The sequence below is a fragment of the Lissotriton vulgaris genome, chromosome 7, assembly GCF_964263255.1.
Source record: "Lissotriton vulgaris chromosome 7, aLisVul1.2, whole genome shotgun sequence".
Taxonomy (NCBI): Eukaryota; Metazoa; Chordata; class Amphibia; order Caudata; family Salamandridae; genus Lissotriton; species Lissotriton vulgaris.
Window position 1 is genome coordinate 67,308,850 of NC_141695.1, and position 27,661 is coordinate 67,336,510.

Here is a 27,661-nt window from a genome sequence, read left to right on the forward strand (position 1 = left end):
AAGTGACGCAGTGAAATCTTATACATTCAAGGTCAAAGTCACTTCAACCACTCGTGTGTGTGTGTGTTATTTTTTATATTATATTTAAAAAAATGCTGTATAATTTATCATTATAATTTTTACATATTTTCAAATTACATATAGGAATTTAAATGTATATTTTTAAATATATATGTGTGTGGCTCATTTTTTTAAAAATGTATAATAATTATATTTCTCTTTAAATTAATTAAATACATTTAATTTATGTTATATTACTGTTACTTGGAATGTGAAAAATTAGAGTTGTATTTTTCTAGGAAGGGCCAGAATCAAAAGTATTTTAATGTGATTTGGATTCAGAACAAAAATGAGACATTGATCCAAATAAGATCAAATAATACATTGGTTGCCTGAAATAACTTTCTGTATTGCTTGTGAAATTGAGCAGGGGAAAAAACAAAAAACGTACAGTACTTTACATGAAATATATATGCAAATATGGCAGACGTTACATGACAAAAAGTATATGAAAGGATGTGTGGTCTAGTTGTTTTATCAAATGGAAAAAGTTAAGATTGATTTAGGTTGAGGGCACTTTAAAAGAACAATCTAGATGGAAGGACTCTATAGTCCTGTAGAAGGCAAGCGCCAAAACGCATTGACTGTCCCTGTGTAAATATGTACTGTTAGTGAAACTACAATAAAAACGTTGACATTCCATACCTGTGGTGCCATTTGATATCTGCTGAGCTAGAATGAAATCAAGTGGTAAAGGCATTAAAGATATATATATATATATATATATATATATATATATATATATATTCACTGAAAAAACCATAGGTTATAGACCATATATAGTTAGGAATTAGCATTTACAAAACCTTGAAAATTCACTGAAAAAACCATAGGTTATAGACCATATATAGTTAGGGATTAGCATTTACAAAACCTTATTTTACTCGCACCAAACCATTGAAATTCGCATATATAGTTAATTGCACTAACTATATATCGCACACCCGCAATCCACTGCTGATGATGTCACATATTACATCATTCATGACATGGTCAGTGACATCACTGATGACATCACAGATGACATCTCAAATGACATCACTGATGACATCACTAAAGACATCTCAAATGACATCACTGATGACATCTTATTTGACATTACTGATCACATCACTGATGACATCATTCATGTGATAATACGATGAACCTCTTCAGACTCTAATATAACCTTAGATACACTCAGTGTAAACAGACACTCACAGACTGTCACTCATCCATGGAGTTACTCACACACCTTCAAGGTTTTGTAAATGCTAATTCCTAACTATATATGGTCTATAACCTATGGTTTTTTCAGTGAATTTTAATGGTTTTTTAATAGCAAATATCAAAAGCTTTAAAATGTCAAGTACGTGGTAGGTAAAAACATTTTCGTACAAACAACCGCAAAGGTGCACCACAAATATTGTAACAAATGAAATGATAATGATATATCTTGGAGATGTTGGAGTTCTTCTTCAAATCCTTTATTTTCAAAACATTTAGTCAAACATAAACAGCCGACGCGTTTCGTCCCAACCTGGGACTTCTTCAGGGCTTTAAGTTAGTCGGACGTCGCATGCGTGGGAGAAGTACAGAAGCGTGGTCTTGGGATCTCCTTGCCAGCTACAGTATATCCTATAATTTTGGTTCTTCCTGACGCTATTAATTTTGTTGTATGAATGCTAACGAGCAAAAGCAATGCAGATTTCTTGATAATTCTTCAGAGGTATGATGGAAGAGTGCCACCTTCCTGAAAAGACTATTTCAGTCCATGTGCTGAATTAGATGTATCAATGGTGTTGGACTAGAGGTCCTGTGAGTCCTATGGAGGAGGGTGTGGGCACTGTATCCCAGCAGGCCGTTGTAGTCAAAAACGGCCGGCGCCCATCCACGACCCTCGTCCTGACCAACACCCGCAGCGACGTCGTGGTAGGTAAAAACATTTTCGTGTTTATGCACGCTGATGTGCTTTGAACGCCACCCCCCCCTCCTCTTTTCTTTTAGGAGTATTCTCTCTTTGCAGATAGTGAAGGGTAGGTAACACAGGCCTTTGCCCCGATGTAACCCGTCGTGCCTGCTTCCCTCTCCATTTGATTGATTGTTATCCTAGCATTTATTGTTTTGGAATTGGTTCTCTTTTGTTCATTCTCTATTTACAAACAAGCACAGAGTCACAATACTCTGTTTAGTCTTTGCAGATAGTGAAAAATCGTTAAAACAAAAGGAATCAAGCAAAATCAGTAGGCCACTAATGGGATCTCTTTTTGACCTCGCTAAAATAGAAACATTATAAACAACCCCTTTTGAGAAATGCAAAACTAGTGAGAGGAACTGAGCTCGACTCCATGATGGCTGCAAGACAGCTCGGCTCAGCCGCCCACCCCACTCAAAATAACGACAAACCCTATGCAAATATTATAAATATATACAACACACCAGCAAAGTAACAGGGTAAAACGTTTTATTAAATAACTATTTACATGGCAGCCTGCTGCAACATCGATCCAAACAAGCCTTTGTATTTGGGGCTCAAAATCAACCATCAATAGTATGATTTTCATAGGTGAGTGTAGGTTCATGATTTTCCATCCACAAACTAAAAGCCTGGAGTGGGAGTGAAAGAACAATAACTAGGTAAGAAGGAAGGCAGAGGCTGTGGAAGGACTCTGGATATGGTATGTTGCTTGGTCCCTGAGATGCTTCGATGTCACTGCCTTGCACAAATGGCATAAGTCCTGGATGTTGGGTGCCATAGTTGAGGGTTCCGAGCAGCGCTTGTAACACTGGCTGAAGCTTATTTGCACCTGCTGCAGCTTCACTATTCTCAAAGTAAGTGGGGGCTGTTTGTGGACCTGACTGCATTGGAAAACAATGTGATGCGGTGCCTCCCTGAACCGCTTGACGGAGGCGCCCGAGATAATTGCGCCTGCTCCACACCTTGTCCCACAATCCATTTGACCTGAAGACACGTCCTGCGGTGCCCTGGTCCGACCATCACATATACCTGCGCCAGGAAACGGCGTGGGGTGCACTAGAAGGGAGAGGCGGCGCGAACGAGCCTCCCCCACCTCCCCAGGTGGAGGTTTCTCAGCTACACCCCAGCGCTTCACTCGACCAGCTGACTTGCGCCCGCTCTTGCGACACAGTGCCTCGCTCGGCCAGCTGAATTGCGCCTGCTCTTGCTATTACAACGTATCACCCGCCATCCAACGGAATTGCACCCAATCTTGCGGTACAGCGACAGGCGGCTGCTACGGAGCTCACGAAATGGCGGTCGGCTCCACAGACTTGGGCCTGGCCTACAAAGGTGGCTCTGGGCTTTTTTTTTGAGAAAAAAAAAGGTGGGGCTTTCATCATTTGGGAAAAAAAAATGTTCGAAAGCAATGAAAAGTGTTATTTTTAGGCCATATGACCAAGCCTTCCATCATTAGAATAACAAAAGTAAAATGAACCAATGAAAAGTTTTATTAACAAGTCACATGACCTGTTATGCTTTTGTTACGCGCTGCGCGCCGCGCTCTGGATCGCTTCCGGGAAGCTGCGCCTCGCGCACCGGAGCACTTCCGTTACGCGACAACGCAGGTCCAGAATATAGTCTAAATGTCTCCACCAACCAGCGGTCGGAACGCAACCCCTTTCAGTAGTCCAAAAAGTTCTGTTAAATGACAACAGAAGGGACAGGCAACAAGAATTATCAGTCAAAGAGGGGAGGGCAAGTTCTTCTCTACCGGGTCACGTTGGGGTTCCACCGGAAGTGATTGAATTGGTAGTCTACAGTGTTTCTGGATGTTTCAGACTGACGCTGGCATCAGCATGAGAACACCACCATCTCGTGGCTCCGTCGTGGCCATTCCGCGAGCAATCATGGCAGCCGCTCCCCACCGGAAGCCTGCGGGAGTCGGGAGTCCCGGTGACTGTTGTAGAATCTTCAAGGCTGAGGGGACTCTTTTGGGAATGGGGCCCATGCCCTAGCAGTCAAGCGTCCGAGTTCAAATGTGTCCCAGGGCCATTTTAGTGGACCAGGCCCAAATCCGAAGAGCCGGCCGCCATTTTAAGAGTCCTGTGGCAGCCGCCTATTGCTGCACCGCAAGAGTGGGCGCAACTCAGCTGAATGGCGGATGAGGCACAGTGCCGCAAAAGCGGGCGCTAAACAACTGGATGGCGAGTGAAACGCCAAGGGGCGCCCCACTGCAGCAGAAGAGCCTCCACCTGGGGAGGCGGGGGAGGCCCGTTCGTTCCGCTCCCCCCCCCCCCGGGGCGCCCCACGCCGTTTTTCGGCGCAGCATTGTAGGATGGCCAGACCAGTGCGACAACTTACTGGACACCACCTGGGTGCCATCCAACTGGATGGTGACTGAAACGCTAAAGGGCGCCCCATTGCAGCAGAGGAGCCTCCACCTGGGGAGGCGGGAGAGGCCCGTTCGTTCCGCCTCCCCCCCCTGGGGCGCGCCATTTTTCGGCGCAGCATTGTAGGATGGCCAGACCAGTGCGACAACTTACTGGACACCACCTGGATGCCGTCCGGATCTCGGCGCGTTGTGCTGCCTTCGGCCTATTCGCACAATGGACCGCTACTGACTAAAAGACAAACCAAAGCAGCTCATTGTTGCTTTGAGATGGATGTTGCAGCAGGCTGCCATGTAAATATTTGTTTAATTTTTTTTTTTTTAACGTGTTTACTTTGTTGGAGCATTGTATATATTTATAAGTTATTAAAGTGTTATAATCCTACTACTTTGTTGGAGTGCTATATATTTTTAATGTGACACATAATTGTGAAGACTTTGATGTACAAAAAGGCATCCCTGGAATCTTCCGCTTCAGGCTCGGTCCCACACACCCTTACAGTGAGAATCCCCTCCCCAATCACAATACAGGATCGTTATCAAATAGTAGGAACGCGTGTGGTGTGACGGATCTCATGAGATGGGGGCCTTGATCTACTGTAACTCCTTTGAAGAGGGGTGATTCTTTAAAGTTGGGGCCATAAACTACATCCGCACGGCTAGGTGATAGCCTGGGACCGGCCTGGACAATCAGACACAGAGGAAGAGGAGTGTCAGAGGGTGCGGTAGTGAATAGGGTGAAAGGGAGGTGTCGGGCGGGCACAGGGTGTGATTCTCATGGAAAAGCAGCGCAGATGGGGGGAGGTTTATGGCCCATGCATGAGAGAGAGAGCGGGGGTGACCAGTGCGTGGGGGAGATGCTTGCGAGGGTGGGGAGCCATGATGAGGATCGGCGGCGTGCAGAGAGTGGATCAGGTCAAGGCATCTAAAATGGCTGCCGTGCACGACAAAAGTGTGGCATTGGAAAAAAGGCAAGATGGCGCAGACAATGTTTATCAATACGGATTAATTTATAACAATTATTTTTAACAAAATATTTACTCGCAGTGACAAAATGGCGGTCAACACTTCCTGATTTCCTTCGAATCGAACGTTAACAGACGTCACGCAGCAAAAAAAAAAAAAAACGCTCACGCGCAGCCGCTGGAAGACATGTATCAACATATATGAGCATCCTCAGCCACCCTCAGAAAACATAGGGGGTCAGGATACGTCTCCCGTACCCCCTTATACCCATTTCTCACATTGATTTTCCTCCATCTTGTAATTTAATTAAAACGAAACACAAAATGGCGAATTCCCGTTTCGCGACCCGGTTCGCGAACCGGGAAGCGCTTCTACCGCAAAAAATCAATTTTTTTTATTTGCCCCACGGGACCCTTTAATAACCCCAACATCATTCCTAGGGGGTCAAGAGGGTCTACCTTGCCCCCTTTTATTAAATTCCCCCATCGATTTTCTCCTCCTCTTGTCTCTCGATCCTACTGAGAGACAAGATGGCGGCCGTTCCGGACTATTTAGAATGTTGACAGACACCGGAGAGCCAATCAGCTTCGCTTCGCAAAGTTCCGTAACGCGAAAAGTACGCGAACCGGAGCGCTACCCGGGACGCTGTCACAGATATATCTGTTTTTTTAAACGTTAATTTCTCAAAATCCACTGGAGCACATATATTGAGACCTAGCAAAGGCACATCGGGCTAACAGTCCCTACAATTTTGCCAGGTTTCGTGCAAATCCATTCAGCCGTTCGAGCTAAAAGGGAGGCCAAACGCCCTATGGAAAAATGAATGGGAAAAACGCGTTTTGGGACCCCCCTTTTTTCTAGGGCCCCCCCTTGACGTAAACCCCCCATATTTTCAGGGGCTACTCAGAAACAAAATGTACCATTTTCCTGAAAATTTCAGCCGATTCCGTGCACAAACGCCAAAGTTATTAGACATAGAATTTTCAAAAGTCCCATAGAGAAAAAATCCTAACTATATATACCTACTGGCGACCGCCAGTAGGTAATATATATATATATATATATATATATATATATATATATATAAAAAGATATATATATATACAGTACCCATGCATGTTAGCAGCACCTCTTGCCAAAAAGCAATGCTGGCTCACGAAAGAGGCGGGAGCCGGCTGGGATTCGGGGCTGCCCCCACGGTCCCCAGCGCTGAGGGCCAGCCCGGGGGGATGGGGTCCTAGGGGAAAGAAGTGGCCCGGGACGGAGGCCACTCAGCCTCTCTCCTTTTGATATTAAACAAAATAAGGCCGTGCCCAGGGGAATTGGGACTCCAGGGCCATAACTGGCCTCAGGAGGGGGAGGCACGCGCCCCCCAAAAAAGAAACTTGCCAGGCCCTGGGGATGGGGTCCCCGGGGCCAGAAGTGGCCCAGGGAAGGGGGGCCATGTGGCCCACTTCCCAAATAATTAATGATTTAAAAAAAAAGAAAAGCCAGCATCTTACCGAAGGCCCTGCCACCTCCATGCAGAACTCTGCAAATGTGTCCCCTGGTGCGTTCTAAGTTGGGAGATTAAATCCCCTTCATTTTTGATGGTCCCTGGGGTTCAACAAGCTCACCAGGTACCTCCAGTAAGCCCCACGCAGTGGGATTGCTGAGAGGTGGTTCGAGGCCATGCCCCTTTTTACACCACTCTGCAAACTTGACACTTGGCACACTGCTGGTGGGGCGATGAGGTCCTCGTGTGTCCCAAGGACCTCAGGACAGAAGTGGACTTCATCCCCCGAGCAGCAGTGCAGCCAGGATCCATGTTTACAGAGAGGTGTAAAAAGGGGTGTGGCCTTGGACTATCTCTCAGCAATCCCATTGTGTGAGGATTACTGGAGGTACCTGGTGGGTTAGTTGGCCCCCAGGGATCCTCATGAGGAAAGGGGAATTCATCCTCCAACCAGGGCTAGTTGGCCCCTAAGGACCCCAGCAGTAAAAGGGACTTCAATGTCCATGCAAGAGCATTCCAGGGAGCATGTTGGCAGAGTGGTGGGCAAAGGGGGTGTGGCCTGTTATGAGAACTTAATCCTACTGTGTGGTACTTACTGGGGGTAATAAGAGGGGTAGTTGGCCCACCACGATGTCCTTGGGTGCCAACTACCCCTTGTTTCCTCCAGTAAGTCACAAACAGTAGGATTGTTAAGACGTCTTCATAGGCCACGCCCCCTTTTCCTCCACCTCTCTGCAAACACGACTACTAGTGAAAGAAGCATTTGCAATTTAATAGGTTTTGCATTTGTGAGAATTACAGCTATTGGCGTTGTAAATGTAAATGATTTTTACTACTGTTTTTGTGTGTAGAGTGGATGTACGTTGTGTGTATTGGAATTGTTTGGTATATGTGCAGTGAAAATATGTGGTTAGAAAGTATGTGGTATTAAGTGTATAGGAATTATGTAGGGTGGGATTATTTGTTATGCAGAGTAATTATGTGGTATTGTAGTCTGTGTTGTGGAGTGGTAAACTCAAGTTTAGTCTTCCTTGTTTCCATAGAAGCTAAAGTATGAACTCAATGAGACACAAAAAAAGAAGGAACCACTGAGGAGCTGTCAGGATTAGGGCGGCACCATGTGGTCTAGGGCCCGCCCCACTCACCATGTGCTCATGCATGCCGCTATGTTCAAGACATTTGTGGCAAAGCACACGGATCAGTTTCTTGGGGCGTAGGTGGCTACTTTGCTCTCGTGTGCAGTAAGAGGTTTACTGTATTCATATGAAAGTTTAACCATCATGTAAATAATAATGTGCAACTATGCTTAACCATCATGCAAGTGCTGTACCATTGTGCTTGTATGTGGAATTCATGCTCATAGAGTTACTGAAGGCTTTTGTAACACCTTCCATTGCTTTTTAGGAAGTCTTTCCTCCTTTGGACTACAATTCCCAGCATTCTTAGAGTGAGCTGCACAGGGAGCGTGGCCACATTAACGTCTGCGACCACTATTCCGTGTCTTTCATTAGGCGAGGAACTTTCCGCTTGGGTTCCGGGTGTTTCTTCCGCTTCCTGGGGCCCTACTTGCAGGTAGGTGAGCACATCCTTTGCCTCTGGGCTTGGGGTTGTCTCCCAGGCAGGATCCTAGGTGTTCGAGTCCTCCTGAGGCCAATGTCGGTGAGTCCGGCTCCCGCAGTGCTTCTGTGGTGCCCCGCTGATCATGGAGATGCATGCCGGCTTCCGCAGGAGAGACATCATATCCTCGCATTGTTTAGCAGAGTAGGTCATGCTCTGCAGGTAGGAAACAAGACATTTCTAAAATCTGTCTACTGAAAGTACGATTAGTGCATTACTGCTCATTAGCATATTACTGAGTGAACCGAACGATCTATGTACAGCGTTCAAGCTAATTAGCATATTTTTTCAAAACAACTCGAACTAAGTCCTATTGCTGATTTTCAGTTTAGCTTTCTTAAGAGATTAGGCTTATAAACACGAATGAAGTTAGTTCTTTATGTTTCTTATGATTTGCTAAGCTCATTAGTCATTCAGTAATCTGATGTTTTTTAATGCAATAGTAAAGCAGAATTATAAGCCATCATTGTATATTGTTTTGGGAATGTTTTGGAAAGCCATTCAAGTCAAATGGTGTGAGAAACAAAAGGAGTTTTGTGAAACGCCATTCAGGTAAAAGAAATGTGCAAAATAAAGTTCTATTAATAAGCAGAACATTCAAAAGGGTCAATACAGCACTATCCAAATAACAATATTGGTAATGACTTATTGGTCTAAAATCCTTTAAAGAATATAGTTGATATAAACATGATGCATCAAAACATTGTTCTTGGGACAATATGTTCAAAACGAAGACATGTGATTTTCTTTTTATTCGTATATTCAAATTCAAATGTCAAAAGCAGCCAGCCAACACGTGTTTCGTTAGTACAAAATCCGTACCAAGACTTCCTCAATGCAAATTTTTTTTTCCTTAAATCGATCAAGCCGCTTGGAGTAGTGGTATCAAAAACCACCACGCATGATGTCAATCACTGTAGGATGTGGAGTTAATTGCAAGCAGGGAATGAATACGTTGGGCAGGTCCAGGTATGAACTGTGACGCAGGTACAAAGGTTCTTTAATATCGTATATAAAATGACTCACTTCAAATTACCAACTTTCGTCCTCGAGAAATGTATCCATTCATTATAGACAATTGTAAAACCAAGCGACAGAGTCCTACCCATCCAGTGTCATAAAGACGCAAAAACCATCCGCTACTAGTCGCAGTGTGAGTAAGGCCAGTATTCAAACATCAACATCTGTAATCCTGAAATTAGCATCCTGCTCGCTTGATATTGCGACTGGACAATAGTAAATAGTAAAGCAGCATTATAAGCCAGCATTGTATAATGTTTTGGGAATGTTTTGAAAAGCCATTGAAGTCAAATTATGTGAGAAACAAAAGGAATTTTGGGAAAAGCCATTCAGGTAAAAGAAATGTGCGAAACAAAGTTCTATTAATAAGCAGCAGTAACCAGCCTAGCAAATATTGACTCAAAGAATACTGCTCAGAGAGTTCTTTTATAAGCAAAGCGAAAAGGTGAAGGCCTTAATTTGCTCAATAACAAAATACTTGTTAGCTACTAACTTTTCCTTCACAGATCTCCGTCCCTGCTGTTCCCTTGCTAATTTCCCTTCCCCCTGCTTGATCACTTCAATCCTCTGTGAATCTAAAATCAGAGTTGAAGGTATCGAGAGGTGGGCCATTGTGTCATCGCATCAATCCCTGAGGAAGATTACATATGACAAGAGCCCTTCTGGATCTAGTCGGAGGTATGAGCTGGACACTGGAATTTTTGTGACTGTTCGGCTACACCAATTGCAACATAATTAAACATTTTCTGCATATTCCAAATATTCCATCCTCTGCTGCCTAATGTACAGATTTAAATGAAAAAAAATTGTTTCTAGCTTAAACGGCTCAAATGTTCCAAAAAATGCAGCTTAATGTGTTACAGCATGGTGGAAGGCCCTTTACCAAGATGGAATGGTTATGTGTTACTTATTTCTAAATGTGGGTGTTAAATTGGTACTAATGGTGCACAAACCTCCCTTCTTTCTGTGCTTCTCGTGCCTCTTTGTTGCATTTCTCTTGCATCTTTCTGTACCTTTCTTCCTTTTTATGCACCTCTCTGTCTTCTTCTGCACTTCACTTGCTTCTTCCTGCACTTCTCTTGCTCCTTTCTGTACCCATCTTGCCTCTTTTTGCACCTTTGATGGTTCTTTATGCATCCCTTTTGCCTGTTTCTGCAACTCTCTTACCTTTTTCTGTAGTTCTCCTGCCTCCTTCTGACCTCACTTGCCTCTTTCTGCACTTCTATTGCCTCTTTATGCACCTCTGTTGCCTCTTTCTGAACCTCACTCTCTTCTTTCTATACCCCTCTTCCCTCTTTCTGCACCTCTTTTTTTTCTTTCTGCACCTCTCTTGCATCTGTCTGCACCCTTGTTCCTTCTTTCTGTACCTTTCCTGCATGTTTCTGCACCTTTCTTGCCTCTTTCTGTACATCTGTTGTTTCTTTTTGCACTTCTCTTCCTCGTTCTGCATCCATTGTGCCTCTTCATCACCTGTTGCTTATTTCTGTACTTCTCTTCCTTCTTTCTGCACCTCACCTGCCTCTTTCTGTACTTGTATTGCCTATTTTTGCACCTCTCCTACCTTTTTCTGCACCCATCTTGCCTCTCTTTGCACCTTTGTTGGTTCTTTCTGCACTACTCTTGCTTCTTTCTATACCTCTGTTGCTTCTTTCAGTAATTCTCTTGCCTCTTTCCCCAACTCACTTCCTTCTTTCTGTACCCCTCCTGCCTCCTTCTGTACCTTTTTTGCCTCTTTGTACACCTTTACTACCTATTTCTGCACCCCTCTTGCCTCTTTTTGCATCTCTGTTGGTTCTTTCTGCACTGTTCTGGCTTCTTTCTGCACCTAGCTTGCTTCTTTCCGTACTTCTCGTGATTCTTTATATACCCCTGTTGCATTTTTCAGCAATTATCTTGCCTCTTTCTACAATTCTCTTGCTTGTTTCTGTACTTCTCTTGCATCTTTATGCACCTCTGTTGCCTCTTTCTGCACTTCACTTGTTACTTTCTGTACCCCCTTGCCTCTTTCTGCACCCCTCTTCCATCTTTCTGCACATATCTTGCCTCTTTTTGCACCCTTGTTCCCTCTTTCTGCACCGCTCCTGCTTCTTTCTGTACCTCAGTTGCTTCTTTCTGCACTTCTCTTCCTTCTTTCTGCACCCCTCCTGCCTCTTTTTACACCTCGGTTTCCTGTTTCTGCACCCCTTGTGCCTTTTTATGCAACTCTCTTGCCTCTTTCTGTAGTTCTCTTGCCTCCTTCTTCACCTCACTTGCCTCTTTCTGTACTTCTATTTCCTCTTTCTACACCTCTCTTGCCTCTATCTGAACCTCACTCTCTTCTTTCTGTACCCATCTTTCCTCTGTTTGCACACCTGTTTCCTCTTAATGCACCCCTTTTGCCTGTTTCTGCAACTCTCCTGCCTCATCATGCAGTTCTCTTGCCTCTTTCTGCACCGTTCTTGCTTCTTTTTGTACTTCTCTAGCTTCTTTCTGCACCTCTCTTGCTTCTTTCTGCACCCTTCTTCCGTTTTTTGCAACTATCTTGCCTTTTTCTGCTGTTCTCTTGCCATTTCCGGTACAAAAGGGGGTGGTGATGAACGGAGCATCTGAATCAATCAAACACTCACACCCAGTCAAAAGATCTGGGTTTAATCCATCACCGTTCTTTAGCCCACTCTGCCACCCCAGTTCAGACATGGCCATATGCAAATCAGTCTGACCCTGTGCCTCATGGGAACAGTCCAGCCCGAACTGCCAAGCCATGTCTTCCCTGGACCGGAAACAAGCATCCGAGGACCGGTTTCTAGCATTCCAGCCGTCTTCAGCCCGGCTTGCTTGAATCCAGTGGCAAAGTGAGCAAGGGACTCACGTCTGAGCAAACCCTGCCACACTTATGGCGGCCAAAAGCGGTACAAAATGGGGTGGTGATGAACGGAGCATCTGAATCAATCAAACACTCACATCCAGTCAAAAGATCTGGGTTTAATCCATCACCGTTCTTTAGCCCACTGTGCCACCCCAGTTTAGAGATGGCTACATGCAAATAAGTCTGACCCTGTGCCTCATGGGAACAGTCCAGCCCGAACTGCCAAGCCATGTCTTCCCTGGACCAGAAACAAGCATCAGAGGACCGGTTTCTGGCATTCCAGACGTCTTCAGCCCGGCTTGCTTGAATCCAGTGGCAAAGTGAGCAAGGGACTCACGTCTGAGCATTCCCTGCCACACTTATGGCGGCCAAAAGCGGTACAAAAGGGGGTGGTGATGGACGGAGCATCTGAATCAATCAAACACTCACAACCAGTCAAAGGTTCTGGGTTTAATCCATCACTGTTCTTTAGCCCACTCTGCCACCCCAGTTCAGACATGGCCATATGCAAATCAGTCTGACCCTGTGCCTCATGGGAACAGTCCAGCCCGAACTGCCAAGCCATGTCTTCCCTGGACTGGAATCAAGCATCCGAGGACCGGTTTCTGGCATTCCAGCCGGTTTCAGCCCGGCTTGCTTGAATCCAGTGGCAAAGTGAGCAAGCGACTCACGTCTGAGCATACCCTGCCACACTTATGTCGGCCAAAAGCGGTACACAAGCGGGTGGTGATGGACGGAGCATCTTAATCAATCAAACACTCACACCCAGTCAAAAGATCTGGGTTTAATCCATCACCGTTCTTTAGCCCACTCTGCCACCCCAGTTCAGACATGTCCATATGCAAATGTAAATGTAAATGTACATGTATTTATAAATCAGTCTGACCCTGTGCTTCATGGGAACAGTCCAGCCCGAACTGCCAAGCCATGTCTTCCCTGGACCGGAAACAAGCATCCGAGGACCGGTTTCTGGCATTCCAGCCGTCTTCAGCCCGGCTTGCTTGAATTCAGTGGCAAAGTGAGCACGGGACTCACATCTGAGCATACCCTGTCAAAAGATCTGGGTTTAATCCATCACCGTTCTTTAGCCCACTTGGCAGTTCGGGCTGGACTGTTCCCATGAGGCACAAGGTCAGACTGATTTGCATATAGCCATGTCTGAACTGGGGTGGCAGAGTGGGCTAAAGAACGGTGATGGATAAAACCCAGATCTTTTGACTGGGTGTGAGAGTTTGATTGATTCAGATGCTCCGTTCATCACCACCCCCTTTTGTACCGCTTTTGGCCGCCATAAGTGTGGCAGGGTATGCTCAGACATGAGTCCTTTGCTCACTTTGCCACTGGACTCAAGCAAGCCGGGCTGAAGAGGGCTGGAATGCCAGAAACCGGTCCTCGGAAGCTTGTTTCCGGTCCAGGGAAGACATGGCTTGGCAGTTCGGGCTAGACTGTTCCCATGAGGCACAGGGTCAGACTGATTTGCATATAGCTATGTCTGAACTGGGGTGGCAGAATGGGCTAAAGAACGGTGATGAATTAATCCCAGATCTTTTGACTGGGTGTGAGTGTTTGATTGATTCAGATGCTCCGTCCATCACCACCCCCTTTTGCACCGCTTTTGGCCGCCATACGTGTTGCAGGGTATGCTCTGACGTGAGTCCCTTGCTCACTTTGCCACTGGATTCAAGCAAGCCGGGCTGAAGACGGCTGAAATGCCAGAAACCGGTCCTCGGAAGCTTGTTTCCGGTCCAGGGAAGACATGGCTTGGCAGTTCGGGCTGGACTGTTCCCATGAGGCACAGGGTCAGACTGATTTGTATATAGCCATTTCTGAACTGGGGTGGCAGAGTGGGCTAAAGAACGTTGATGGATTAAACCCAGATCTTTTGACTGGGTGTGAGTGTTTGATTGATTCAGATGCTCCGTCCATCACCACCCCCTTTTGTACCGGTCTTGCCATTTCCTGCACCTCTCTTGCCTCTTTCTGCACCTCACTTGCCTCTTTCTGAACTTCTCTTGCTTCTTTCAAAACCTGTGTTGCTTCTTTCAGCAATTCCCTTACCTCTTTCTGCACTTCTCCTGCTTGTTTCTGCACCTCTCTTGCGTCGTTCTGCACCTCTGTTGCCTCTTTCTGCACCTCACTTGCTTCTGTCTGCACCCCTCTTGCCTATCTTTGCACCCCTTTTTTCTCTTTTTGCACCTTTCTTGCATCTTTCAGCACCCCTGTTCTCCCTTTCTGCAACTTTCATGCCTGTTTGTGTACCTTTTTGCCTCTTTCTGCACCTTTTCTGTCTGTTTCTGCACCTCTCCCGTGTCTTTCTGCATCCCTGTTCCCTCTTTTTGCACTTCACTTGCTTCTTTCTGCGCCTCTCTTGCCTGTTTCTGTATCTCACTTCCCTTTTTTTTGCACTTCTCTTTATTCTTTCAATTCTCTTGCCTTTTTCTGCACTTCTCTTGCATGTTTTTGCACCTCTCTTGCGTCTTTCTGCACCTCTGTTGCCTCTTTCTGCAACTAACTTGCTTCTTCCTGCTCCCCTCTTTCTGATTTTTACACCGCTTTTTTTCTCTTTTTGCACCTCTCTTGCATCTTTCTGCTTCTTTGTTCCCTTTTTCTGCACCTTTCCTGCCTGTTTCTGCACTGCTCTTCCCTCTTTCTGCACCTTTCCAGCCTGTTTCTGCAACTCTATTGTGTCTTTCTCCACCCCTGTTCCCTCTTTCTGAACCTCACTTGCATCTGTCTGCACACATGTTCCCTCTTTCTGCACACCTTGTGCCTGTTTCTGCAACTCTCTTACCTCCTTCTGCACCTTACTTGCCTCTATCTGCACCTCTCTTGCTTCTTTCTGCACCCCTGTTGTCTCTTTCCCCCACCCCTGTTGTCTCTTTCTGCACTCGTCTTCCCTCTTTGTGTACCTCTATTTCTTTCCCCCTTATTTTGAATATATTGCCCCAGGGAAGTAGCGAAGCCAATCGCATTATTACAATATGCTTTGCCCCGGGGAAATGGTGGCATATATATTTTCAAGTGACCTGGGGAGGCGGCGTTCCCCGGGCTGCGGGGCAACCGCGCTGGCCTCCCTGCATTGCATGCATATTTTAGGGTGCCCAGGGAAAGTAGCGGTCTTCGGGCTGTGCGAGCCCCATTTCCAGTCCTTTTGTTGCACCATGGTGCAGGGGTGCCTTCGTTGGTGCATGGCAGCCATTTGCGCACCAGCACTGTGAAAGAAGACAGGAAGTTGCTATATCTTATAGATACGGCACATTCCTGCCCTTTTCTTTTAATGTAGGGTGTGCAGCCTGAAGCTTGCTGAGCTGCCCTACCCCAAAATATTGTAAATGTGGGCCTTAAACTCAACCACCTCAAACCCCCCCCAAAAAAATACAGACTCAACGGTAAATATGAAATGGAATATCGCTCTGCAACGAAATTAGCACTGAAAAGGTCAGTTTGGACCATCATGGTCCATCTTAAAACACATTCAATAGATATCCCCTATTCACAAACTTAGCTTATATCATAGTATACCAGACAGACCATACAACAGATGTCAACACAGCTTAAAGATGCCAGAAGTCCAGCAACACCAGACTTAGACTGTCTCTAATCACTCTTCAAGTATCATGTAACCTGCAAGAAGTGAGGACACATAATGCCATCCAACACATCTCTCCAAGACGAACAGTCCATTGAGCATGGGGCTGACACCCAACATGTGATGAACCAGAATATACACACACACTGACTGCTGCTCAGCACCCAGATAGAGGCAGAGGAACGAGGCAATACTGGTAGACTGTGTGACAACATTATAACAACATGCAATAACTTTTTTAGGGATGTGGATCCACCTCACAAGTAGCATAACTAGACCTCATGTAAGGAGCAATCATCATTGAACCACATCATCGCCACAGGTGGTTGTATGCTTCAACGTCTATTTCGGGTGTATCTTCTGACATATGTATTGTGTCCTATGCATCCTTTACAAAAATATCATCCTATAGGATAGAGATTGAACATTTTTTTTTTTTCAAACAATGTATAACGAAAGGTATTTTTGTCAGAATATATTTCTGCACAGATATTTTTTTACAACACCTCTAAAACAAGTACAGTGTGATTTGTAACTATCCTGGAGCTCAGCTCAATGTCAAAAGAATCAGGAATGTGGGTACCGCTAAATTTGTAGATAAAAAAGACTGCAATGTAATTCCTTCTCTGAAAATTAAAAGCATAGATGAAATACCTGAATTAATCTTAGCACTGCTAATTCTTTGTTTTTGTGATCCTCGATAAAATGCCATTAAAACTTTTTAAAAGTGGAATACATTGATTTTAGGATTATCAGAAGCACCTGCATCTTGAAGATCATCTTCTGGAACACTGAGGAGAAATTCCTTGTATGCAATTGTACAGAAGAAATAAAGACTAGCCCTTCTGGCACAGAGAATGCTGACATATTCGTCCCGCCTTCATCTGGAGTAATCTGCAAGATTGAAAATAAATAGCCTTCTAGATCCAAATATGTTGGGTTTCTCAATGAGCTCAACAGCTCGAAGTATAAGCAGAGCCCCTTTGTAAGTTACAGTATTGAGGACAGGCAAAGCTCTGCGAGTCTTCAATACCATGCATGATCAGCAATATAGCTACCTACCTACCTCTTGGCGTTTTACCATTTCTGGCATTCAGCATTCTTTTAACTTCAAGCAATCACTCCAGTATATATATATATGACCTGGTGCCAGACTGAAATGGCCATGACACTGATACATTGACTTACACCAGCACAGGTAAGAAATGTGGTTACCGGTTTGGAGGGTGATGAACCTCACTCAAGCAGCAACCCCTATCCTTGTCAGGGTGAAGTCAGAAGCAAACCCCAAATTTGTGCTCAATCCTCTAGTAACTCGGCACAGAACAGTCAGGCTTAACTTAGAGGCAATGTATAAAGTGTTTGTGCAGCAGTTAATGCAGTGATAAAGTGACACACAACGCAAAAAAAATGCCACACCAATTTAGAAAAATAGAGTAAAATGTCATAAACAATTTAAGGCAAAACCAAGAATCAGTAGAACCTGAGATATACAATTTTACACATTTAAGTAATAATAGCTCCAAAAAGCACAAAGTGCCAACAATGGTTACCTTGTCGCACTGGACTGGAAACAATTCACAAGTTCAGGCTGACTGCGATAGAGCACCAGGCGAGATACAGGGAACATGTTAGGCTCCCTGAACAACAGTACCTTAAAATCCTGGTTGCGAAGCATGATCACGCATTGAGAATGCAACATGCAGCCGATTAGGCATGGGCGGAAAATCCGTTCCGCTCGCGGATTTTGCGGATTTTCGGGAAATCCGCAATCCGCGAGATTTGCGAATTTCCTGAAAAATCCGCAAATCCGCGAGCAGCGGATTTTGCTCGCACTGCTCGCACTGTTCGCGTGAGTTCGCGCCCCGCGAATAAGTGCGAAATTGCAGAAATACGATTTTAGCAAAACTGAAAGTAACTACTTACCAGGTTCAAAAGTTCAGGCTCATCATTAGTAGCCATTTCCTGTAGTGCTTCCTGAGGGGCCCCTCCAGAGTTCAGTTGCCAGTTGCAACTATTATGTGACCCTGCTCTGAACCTCAGAATAGTTACACATATGCCACAAAGGTCCTGAATTACAGCTAAGGGAGACAAGCAGGAGCCAGGCTGGAAGTTAAAATCCATTAATCAGCCCCTAATTCATTATTGTCAGTTGGGGCAGGGCAGGTGTTGTAACTAATTTTGCAACAATGAAAGCACTTAGCAAGTGCAAAAGATCACTAATCAGGGCGCACTAAGGAAGCAGGTGCCAGCTAAAAAAATATTCTGTGACACATTAATCAGCCCCAAATTAATTCAGGTCACTTGAGGCAGGGAAGGTGTGCTTTGCTTTGCCAAAAATAATGTACACTGGACAACCAGAGGGTGTGGTGATGAAACAGAGGGTGGCATGGGTGGGCCAGAGGGTGGCATGAGTAGTCAGAGAGTGGCAGTGGTGACAGAGAGTGGCAGTGATGAAGAAGAGTGTCCCAAACAGGTTGGACACGTAGAAACAACAAGTTCGCAAAACTTGCGACCCGACAGGTAAGTTCGCAAATTGCGAAATTGTAAAAACCCCTCGCGAACTGGCAGAAACACGGGCGAACACAAAAAAAAAAAAAAATCCGCAAATTCGCGGGAATTCGCGGATTTTGCGGATTGCGAGTTTGCAAATCCGCAAATTCGCGGATTGCCAATCCGCAAAATCCGCTCATGCTTACAGCCGATGCAATGCGAGGTCCTGGAGTGGAGATGGCTTGTGCAGCGACAATTCGAGGAAGCTGGAAGGCTGTGATGTTAGCTCCTGCATCATTGTCAAGGATACTGTTGACAAGGGCTTGTGATGCAAAGTCCTCCATTAAAGATGCATTGCACATTGACTGCGTACAAAGATGTTTCAGGGCTTCCAATGCAGGAGTCCTGCATCGCCATCAAGGATGCCATCAACGAAGGGCTAGCAATGCGAAGACCTTAATCTAGGATACATGATACAGTGCTGGTTCTGAGGAGGCTATGGGCTGTGAGGTGAAGTCCTGTGTATGGAATGAGTCATGAGTTGTTCTGGTGCAGATTTTTGGGAGGCGATGCATCAATGATTGGGGTGACAACACTTGGGAGGGCAGGACTCACAGCCGCAGAGCCCTGGTGCTGGGTACAAGGTTGTTGGAGACTGCTGTGTCACTGAGGCTCTGCTTAAGAGGCCAGCCAAATGGTCCTTGGAGTCAATCTGGTGGTCTTGGGTTCAAGGTGCAGATCCAGACCTGCTCACTCCGGCAGGAGAGAAGCAGGGAAGTAGGAGAATATATCAGGACAACAGAGTGACAGTCCTTCTTTCAACAAAGCAGCACAGCAGTGCTTCTTCTGAATCTTTCATAGGCTCCGATGTGTACTGAAGTGTTGGGTCCGAGGGACCAATATTTATTCCTGGTGCCCACTTTGAAGTAGGAACGGTTCTGGAGGTTTCAGGAATCCCCTTCCTTCCCGTTCTTGCTCTTGCCCTAGCTTGCCTAAGAACACAAAAGACTGGTGACCAACACTTCGTGAGAGTGTTCAGGCAGAACCCTTGTGATGTGCAAGCATTGTAGGTGACAGATTTTCCCCCTTGTTAAGTCAGAGTTGATCATCGTGACAACACCTAGATTCCCTTCGTCTCACTTTCTGGGAGCAATAGACAGAGCCAAACTGCCAGCTACACCTAGTCATGTAGTCATGTGATATAGGATGCAGGCTGCAGGCATGAAATGGCTAGTACAAGAGAGTGCCAACTTCCTAAAGTGGCATCTTCAGAATTATGATAAAATCCGATGTTACCATTAAAAACAGATTTAAATTACAATAGACACCAAATTAAATATTCTGACCTGCTCCCCGTTCAAAGTTATCACCTAATAAATGCAATGACTCACTTAACCCAATGTTATGCTACAGGAGAGGTAGGCCTTGCGCTAGTGAAATACAAATGTAAGAGTTTTTCACTACCAGGACATGAAAAATGTTAAAGTGCATGCCCAGCTTTTTAAATACACTGCACCCTGTACTCATAGTTGGTTAGGGTCTACCCTAGGGGATCACTTATATGTATTATAAAGGAAGGTTTCGCCATGTCAAGAGGTTAATTTTGACAGGTTAAAATTGCAGTTTAACACTGCACACACAGTCTACAATAACTGGCCAGGGACTTCTTTTACAGGGCTACTTAATTGGGGTCACATTCAGTATTGCAGGCCCTCTAATAGCATTTTATTTACAGGCCCTGGGTACACGGTGCGCAACTTTACTAGGGACATACATCTAAATTAAATGTGCCTACGTGGCGTAAGTCAATTCTACCAATTTTAAGGGAGAGAGCACAGGCACTTTAACACTGTTTAGCAGCGGTAAAGTGCACACAGTCCTAAGGCCAAAGAAAAACGAATTCAGCAAAATTGGGTGACGTAAAGGCAAAATGATTGAGGGAATAGCATCCTCAGGCTGACAGGTGTAATCCACAGTAAAATAACTCAAATACAACTCTAAGGAGTCCCAGATCCACCTGTGAGTAGTTCATCAGCCCAGGATTTCCTTGGTGTGAGTAGTCTTGTTTAGTTCTTTACAATTTTAAAACTAAAAGGACCAGACCTTAAAGAAAAAAAACAATCACAAGTTGATCTTGCAAACCTGAGAGCTGCATGTACATAATACACTGTGGTAACATGCACACCTGTTTCTGATTCTTATTTTCATGGGATCTCATGAATAAAAATTGTTTTGCCAGATGCATTTACTACTTATTTTTTCTGAATTGTATTACAACTGGAAGCTTTAAGCATCTCTAAACTACTTGCTGCATTCGTTTTTACACTCAAGTAATTACTGTAAAGGAAGGGCAACTGAGAGCCCTGTTAACCACTGGTGAGCAGAACATTAATATTACCCAAGAAACATGTGCCTCGGAGGGTTCTTTATACGAACACAGTTTGGGGCAGATGCATCAAACCTTATTGCAGGTGCAAAGTTATGCAAAGCAAAGAAAACTTGTGCAAAAGTCTTGATAACATGTTTATTTGACAGTGCAGAACTATTTTGGGCTGCAAAGTTGCCCTAAACAAACGCAAATGGCACAATCTTTATATTTCTCCTAACTTGTTCGCATTGCATGTGTGCTGTGGTGCCCGTTAAACAGCTGATAATGTGTGAAAAGCTTTACAACTGGTCTAAGCATCGCCTTTTGTACCGGAAGGGGTCCCATCCTGTTGAAACCCTGTCAGCCGTGGTCCATGCAGGCGATGGGGCCGGGTAAAGGGGAATTTCGAGGGACGGTGCCGAGGGGAAATTAATGATTTATTTAATTCACCCACTGCATCGCCCCCCTGGCCCCAGTGCCCCACCACTGTTACCTGCATGGACTGCGGTTGCATCCTGTGCTGGAGCTATGGAAGCGCTAGTCCAGCGGAAGAGACCACCAGAGCCGATCTTAGGGGGGTGGCTCTGAGCGGCTTCCTCCCGGAGCAGCACAGCGCGCCGCTTTCATCGCGCTGTTAATGTCAGTAAATGCGCCGCTCTGTCTCTCTCAGCTTCGCTAAATGATGAAATGTTGTGAAAGAGATAAAAAGGGCCTTCCTGCGCCATGATGCCAGCAGACCTCTTTCTATCGTTAAAACACAGACGTGGAGACCGCAGCGCCTCGAGTTGTAGGTTTTGGCATTGAATCTCCAATAAATGAAACACCGTTAGGCCAAAGCTAAAATTGCATCGAGGGATGCATTGAATATACACTACGCATAGGACACTACTATGTAAAGGGCGCCTCTCTGATTTAGAGCTGATATACTGTATCCTGTCTCCTCGTAGGTCCTTCGTCTCTCACTGCCGCTGGCTCAAGCATCCTCATCATCGCATACAGATGTGGGACTCACACACCATTGGTGCTCACATCCACACACACAGATCACACAGTACGAAGATTCCCTGCCCACTTTCAAGCACTATATTCCCTTTAAAGTTTGCAGCCGTTTTTGGATGAAATAGCCCTGTTTTAGTTGTAGTGGTCCGTGTCCAACCCCTTCACGCGTCTTTATGAAACTAACGCCGAGTTTGAGATCCAACTGGAGCCAACATCCTGCACTTTGCTGAAATCCAACGACTCAAAGTTATATTTTTGGGGTGCTTGAGAAGTCCTAGATATTATTTTCAATTAAAATGTTTGCTTCTGAAGCTTGGACAAGACCATCTCACCACTAATAGTGGAAAATAAAAGAGGCTGGTGGCCGAGAGAAGGCAGGAGTCCCGGAGTGAAGGGCAGAGGTCAGCAGAGGAGTCAGTCCCAGCTGGAGACCTCCAGTGGCTGTCACTATTGTGGAGAGACGCTTAAGTAAGTCAGTCTGCCCCCGGGGAGGGGATCCCAGGGCCGAGAGTGGCGCGTGCAGAACAAGACCGCAGCTGTGCAACCAATCAAACTCTGTTGTTCATTTAAGGTTTTGCAAGTTGACGTTTGAGTGGAGTTCTTTTATTTTTAACTATCTGCTGGCAGACCTATAATTAACAATTCTTTATCATTGACTATGGGAAGGACACACAGCTCAGGCCAAAGAAAGCAGATTTAAAGTCTCAAAGAAGAGCAAAACACAGCTGGTGCTGTCACTTAAAAACAAGCAATGGCAAAATCAATAAGCTGTCTATGATAACTATTTGCTTTCACATGCTTATTGTTATATACTAGATGGCAGCTACAAACACCCGCCCATCCACAGTGGCCATTTAGCATGTGTCAATGGTTTGTATGACCAAGGCATGTTGGCTTTGTCACTTAAGTTGAATACACAGGCCTGTACAATCCTATTAGTTGACTGCTCTACCAGATGCATGTATGACCAAGGTTTGATGATGGACATTAGTAAAGTGAAGGTAAATAGCTTTACTTTTGAGGAAAGATGTCTAGTTTGACGGATTTTTGATGCAGTACTGAAGAGATAAAACTGCATTAAATGCATCAAATGATAAATAATATGGGGGCGTGGCTAACCAGGCCAAGGACTAGTAAAGGTCGTTACACCCCTTGTGCACCTGGACCAAAACGGCTCTATGCCAGAACGCAGCACTATACACTGTCTTCGCAGGGTACCCAGCATGCTTGTCCTCTATCAGGGCACGACAGACCATCGAGCCCTCCTCTCCATTTCTATCATGTTTTGCCTGCTGGAGCCGATGAACTTTGAACCCATCTTTTGCTGCGGGGGGCAAACTTTCTACTCAACCCCCTGGGCAAGAGTCCGGGTCAATCGGGCAACCTCCCCAACCATTTCCATGGGCGCGGTAAGCATCAGGGCTGCCTTCTCTCACCCCTTTTATTTGCACTCACTATCTAAACTTTGGCAGAATGGATCCGGTGGGATCAGAACTCTGGGGTTTCCAGTGCCCTGACGGCCGCAAGCACCAAGATTCACTCTCCGGTGATGACTTGCTTGTTTATGTGAGCGACCCTGAGACCTCCATCTCCCGTCTCATACACATGCTGGAGGTTGATGCCGATGCTTCTAGCATCCCTGTCAAGAGGTCCAAACTTTGTTATATCTACCCCAGCCCTCCACGGTGACATGAGGGCCATGATCCTGTTCCTGTGGTCCATGGAACACTCCCACAACCTGGGTATTCAGATCAAGTTCTCACAACAGTCATCATGGGACCATACTATCACGCCTGCCATTGCTACATCCTGAAGCAACATGGTCCACTGGGCCCTTCTTCTCCTTAATATGGCCATCAGAGGTGCACTACTGAAATTCCTCCTCAATGCAGAACTACTCTCACACCACCCCGCTCTTTCTTCTGTACGCTACAAGCCAAAATGGCACCCATCATTTGGACTGGGGTCCTGCCGTGCATCTCTTTCCGTAAGTGTGTGCTACACCCCAATGAGGATAGAATGGGCTTCTCCGACCCCCCCTTAGTTGGCCACCTTCTACCATCACCAACTGGTTCTTTGCTAATCGCCGGAACTCAACCATTGCTGCAGAATTTGTAGTGCTGGAACACCACAGTAAATTTATTTTACACTATGGTCCCACCTTTCCCTCAACCCTTCCCCGTCACTCAGTCAGATCTGCTTTCCTGGCACCAATCTTTGAGGTGAATTAGATGGCATAGGGTCACCGCTTTGGGTTGGGTCCAAGGCTGACATGGGATTCTTTCGGCATCACAATCCTAGGGGAAGTATGGCAGGGCACAGCCGTGTGCATGTTTCAACACCTCATCACAACCTTCACAAACCGTGAATCAACATTTTCCTGTTTTCTGTCATTACGACCTGCCCTTCAGGCCTCCCTAGACCCGTTAAGCCCCTTCCACAATCGAATCCCTTGGAGGCACACCTGCTGGATTCACTGCTTGTTTAGAAGGGTGTATCCAGTGTTCATTGCTCATTGCTTAATAATACTCCAGATCAGGAAACTTTAGGAAAGAACACTGGGCCCTTTGGACGAGAAGACTGGGTTGAGGCAAAAATGGCCCCAGGTCATCTATGATATTGATGAGACACTGCCTCATCCAACTGAAATATCTCCATCACGTCTATTACAGTCCCTCGCGATTGCATGGCGTGGGGGCAATGTACCACCGCAGTGTTGACGGTGCCGGCACCCAACGAGATGCTTCTTCCACTTGGTCTGGGACTGCTCTAGTCTCCCTAAATACTGGTCACACATTTGTGCTATTTTCCCTCACGTGATGCACAACCAGTTCCATTAGATCTCAAACTGATCCTCTTGGGCCTGTGGAGCACTTGGGTGGGAGCCGCAGCACCCGGCTGCTGGTTGAGTGGGCGTCATAATTGTGAAAAGAGACGTCGCTCAGCATTGGCGATCTCAACATGCTCCGCCTTTTCTCGAATGCCAAGGCGGATGGGCATGTTTGCTATTGAGATGAAACACGTTTACAAATCCAGGGGAAACACAATAGGAAATGGGGGGACTGGATGTCTCACTCTGAATCTCTCCCTACAATGGGGTGACCTTTTCGATGTATACTTCTACCCTTTTGAGTACCTGAGTACCGTGCATTTGGACTCAATGCAGCTCTATTTATTGTTCTTGTAGGTTAAAATTATTTTTCTGTTTTTTATGTTCTCTAAAATTAATAAACAGATTTATAAAAAAAATATGACTAATCCAATAACCATTACTATTAAGGAACTGCTAATGGTCATTGTGCTGAAATAATGTCCAAAAACGGGAGGCAAAAGCATTACTTATTGTCATTCTAATTTGCTAGTTAAATTCAAGAATATTTAATGTAGGATTTATCAGATGATTTACAGCAATAATATAAGGGTGCTGAAATATTAGCTTTATCTCGGATTCTTGAGGAGTATGCACATCATTTTCTCTTTGTTTGCGCACTTGGTACAGATAAAAGGCTCCCTCAATGCATGAATCAAAGCCAGGATGAACTTAGGGATTTTGTTTCCAGGTCCTAGCCCTGGAACTTCTATAAAATTAGGTAAGTATGCAGCTTTAGGGGGAAACAACCTTTACAACACAACTTTTACAACGCAACATCCATTAAAACGCATGCCATTACAACACAACCATTACAACGCATGACACTACAACGCATACCACTACAACACATGTCATTACAACGCAATGATTACAATGCATACCATTACAACGCATACACTCACAACACATAGTACCCTTACACTATCTAACACTTACCCTACTGTTGCACCCCCTGGAGTTAGAATAGTCATTTTTACCCCTTCACTATCCAACATTTTCTCTACTGTTGCACCCCTGGAATTAGAATAGTAATTTTTACACCTACACTATCCAACACTTACCCTACTGTTGCAGCCCCCTGGAGTTAGAATAGTAAATTTTACCCCTACACTATCCAATACTTACCAAACATGCATTGTAATGGTATATGTTGTAATGGTATGCGTTGTAAAGGTAGTATGCGCTGTAATGGAATGCGTTGTAAAGGTAGTTTCTAGAGATGCGTTGTAATGGCATGCGTTGTAATGGAATGTGTTGTAATGGATGTTGTGTTGTAAACAAATCATTGTAATGGCTTGTGTTGTAAAAGTATGCGTTGTAACATCATACAACCGCTTTAGGGCACCACCAAGTCAAAGGACACAAGAAATATGGCCTTTTTTAAGGTAAGGGGATAGCCCTAATGAGCTAAGTGCTATTTTGCCAAATATAATTTTAAAAAGTAGCATCCCGCTGTAGTTGTTCCAATTTATTGTGCCAATGTCTTGCTGAGTTTGAGACGAGTGTGTCACTTCTGTAAATAGTCAGCTTGCCTTCAGTATGGATTGAAGCCTCAGTTTCAGTTCAAAGAACTACCTCTTCAGTATGCGCGTACTTATATCAGAGAGGGATGATAATATAATAGTGGAGCAGCTGCATGAACAAAGTAGATTGATGGGCAGGGCCAGACCGGGAACACAACCCAGCCATGGCAATTCTGGTGGGCCGTCCCTGGGGAGGGGTGGGGCAAGCAAACATCTGCACTGCTTCTGCTTTAGCACAGCTGCTGGTTTTGTTAGAGGGTGCCAGTAATACAGCACAGCTGCAAAACTGCCCCCCAGTAACAAAACAGGCCCCACCCTTCCGCCCATTGGGAAAATGCCTGGTGCCCGCTAAGGCCAGTCTGGCCTGTTGATGGGTATCATATAAAGACAAAGTACTCATAAAGTAGAGACAACTAGTTGTACTAAGATACGTGGAACATGCAATTCTTCATGATAACGATAGTAAAAGGAATCAAGCTGTTTTATAGGCTTCATTACATGGACAAGTATTTCATGTACTTGCCATGGGCTGAGCAATGTATATATTTATAACAAAGTGATACAATGAGAACTACAAAGAGGGACATATTTCAAATATTGTTATTATATAATATATCAAAGAAATCAAAAAAGGCAAAACAACAATGTACAAGGTAGCATATCTATCCCAGGGTGAAAAGAACATCAGCAGCTATGAAAATAAATTTGCTTTGGTGGGAGCTTGATGATACCAAACTAGTCATTTCCTTTGGGCAGGATCCAGATACGGTTGAATCTTAGTTTGTGAACTGCATGAGATAAATTGCTAATTTGATAACTAACAACTGCTTCCAATTAAATCGTGAAAAAATTGAGATAGTGCTGTTTGATAAGGCCCAGGAGCTCTTTTTGGGGGACTGGTGGCGTGCTGAATTAGGCCCAGCCCCATGCCCAAAACAAGTTGTAAAAAACCTTGCCGTCAAAGTAGATCAGACTGTATTCATGAAACGCTGGGTTCGCTCGACCTGTGGCAATTGCTTTGCCATAATGGCCTACCAAGAAAAGTCTATCCATGGCCCCCCTCTGCATCAAGCAAACCCCTAGTCCAAGCTTCGACCACGAGTCTCCTGGACTATGGGAACGCACTGCTAGTGACAGCAAATGATACACGGCTGTCTAAGATATAAGTTGTGCCGAATAATGTGGCTCGACTGACTTGCAACCTTCCTTCATGTTCTTCCTCCAAACCAATTTTTAAAGGCCTGCATTGGTTGCCAGTCAGGTAACATGCCATCTTTAACCTATGTTGCTTGACTCAAAAGGAATACACTAATTTGTTACCAACTTACCTGTACACCAGACCTTGCCTCTACCAGCCTACTAGATTGCTTAGGTCTGCAAATAAAGATTTATTAAGAATCGCTCATATTCACGGTTCCAGATTTGGAGGTAGATCCTTCTTGTATCTCACTCCAATTCTCTAGAACAAACTTCCTCTGCAAATTTA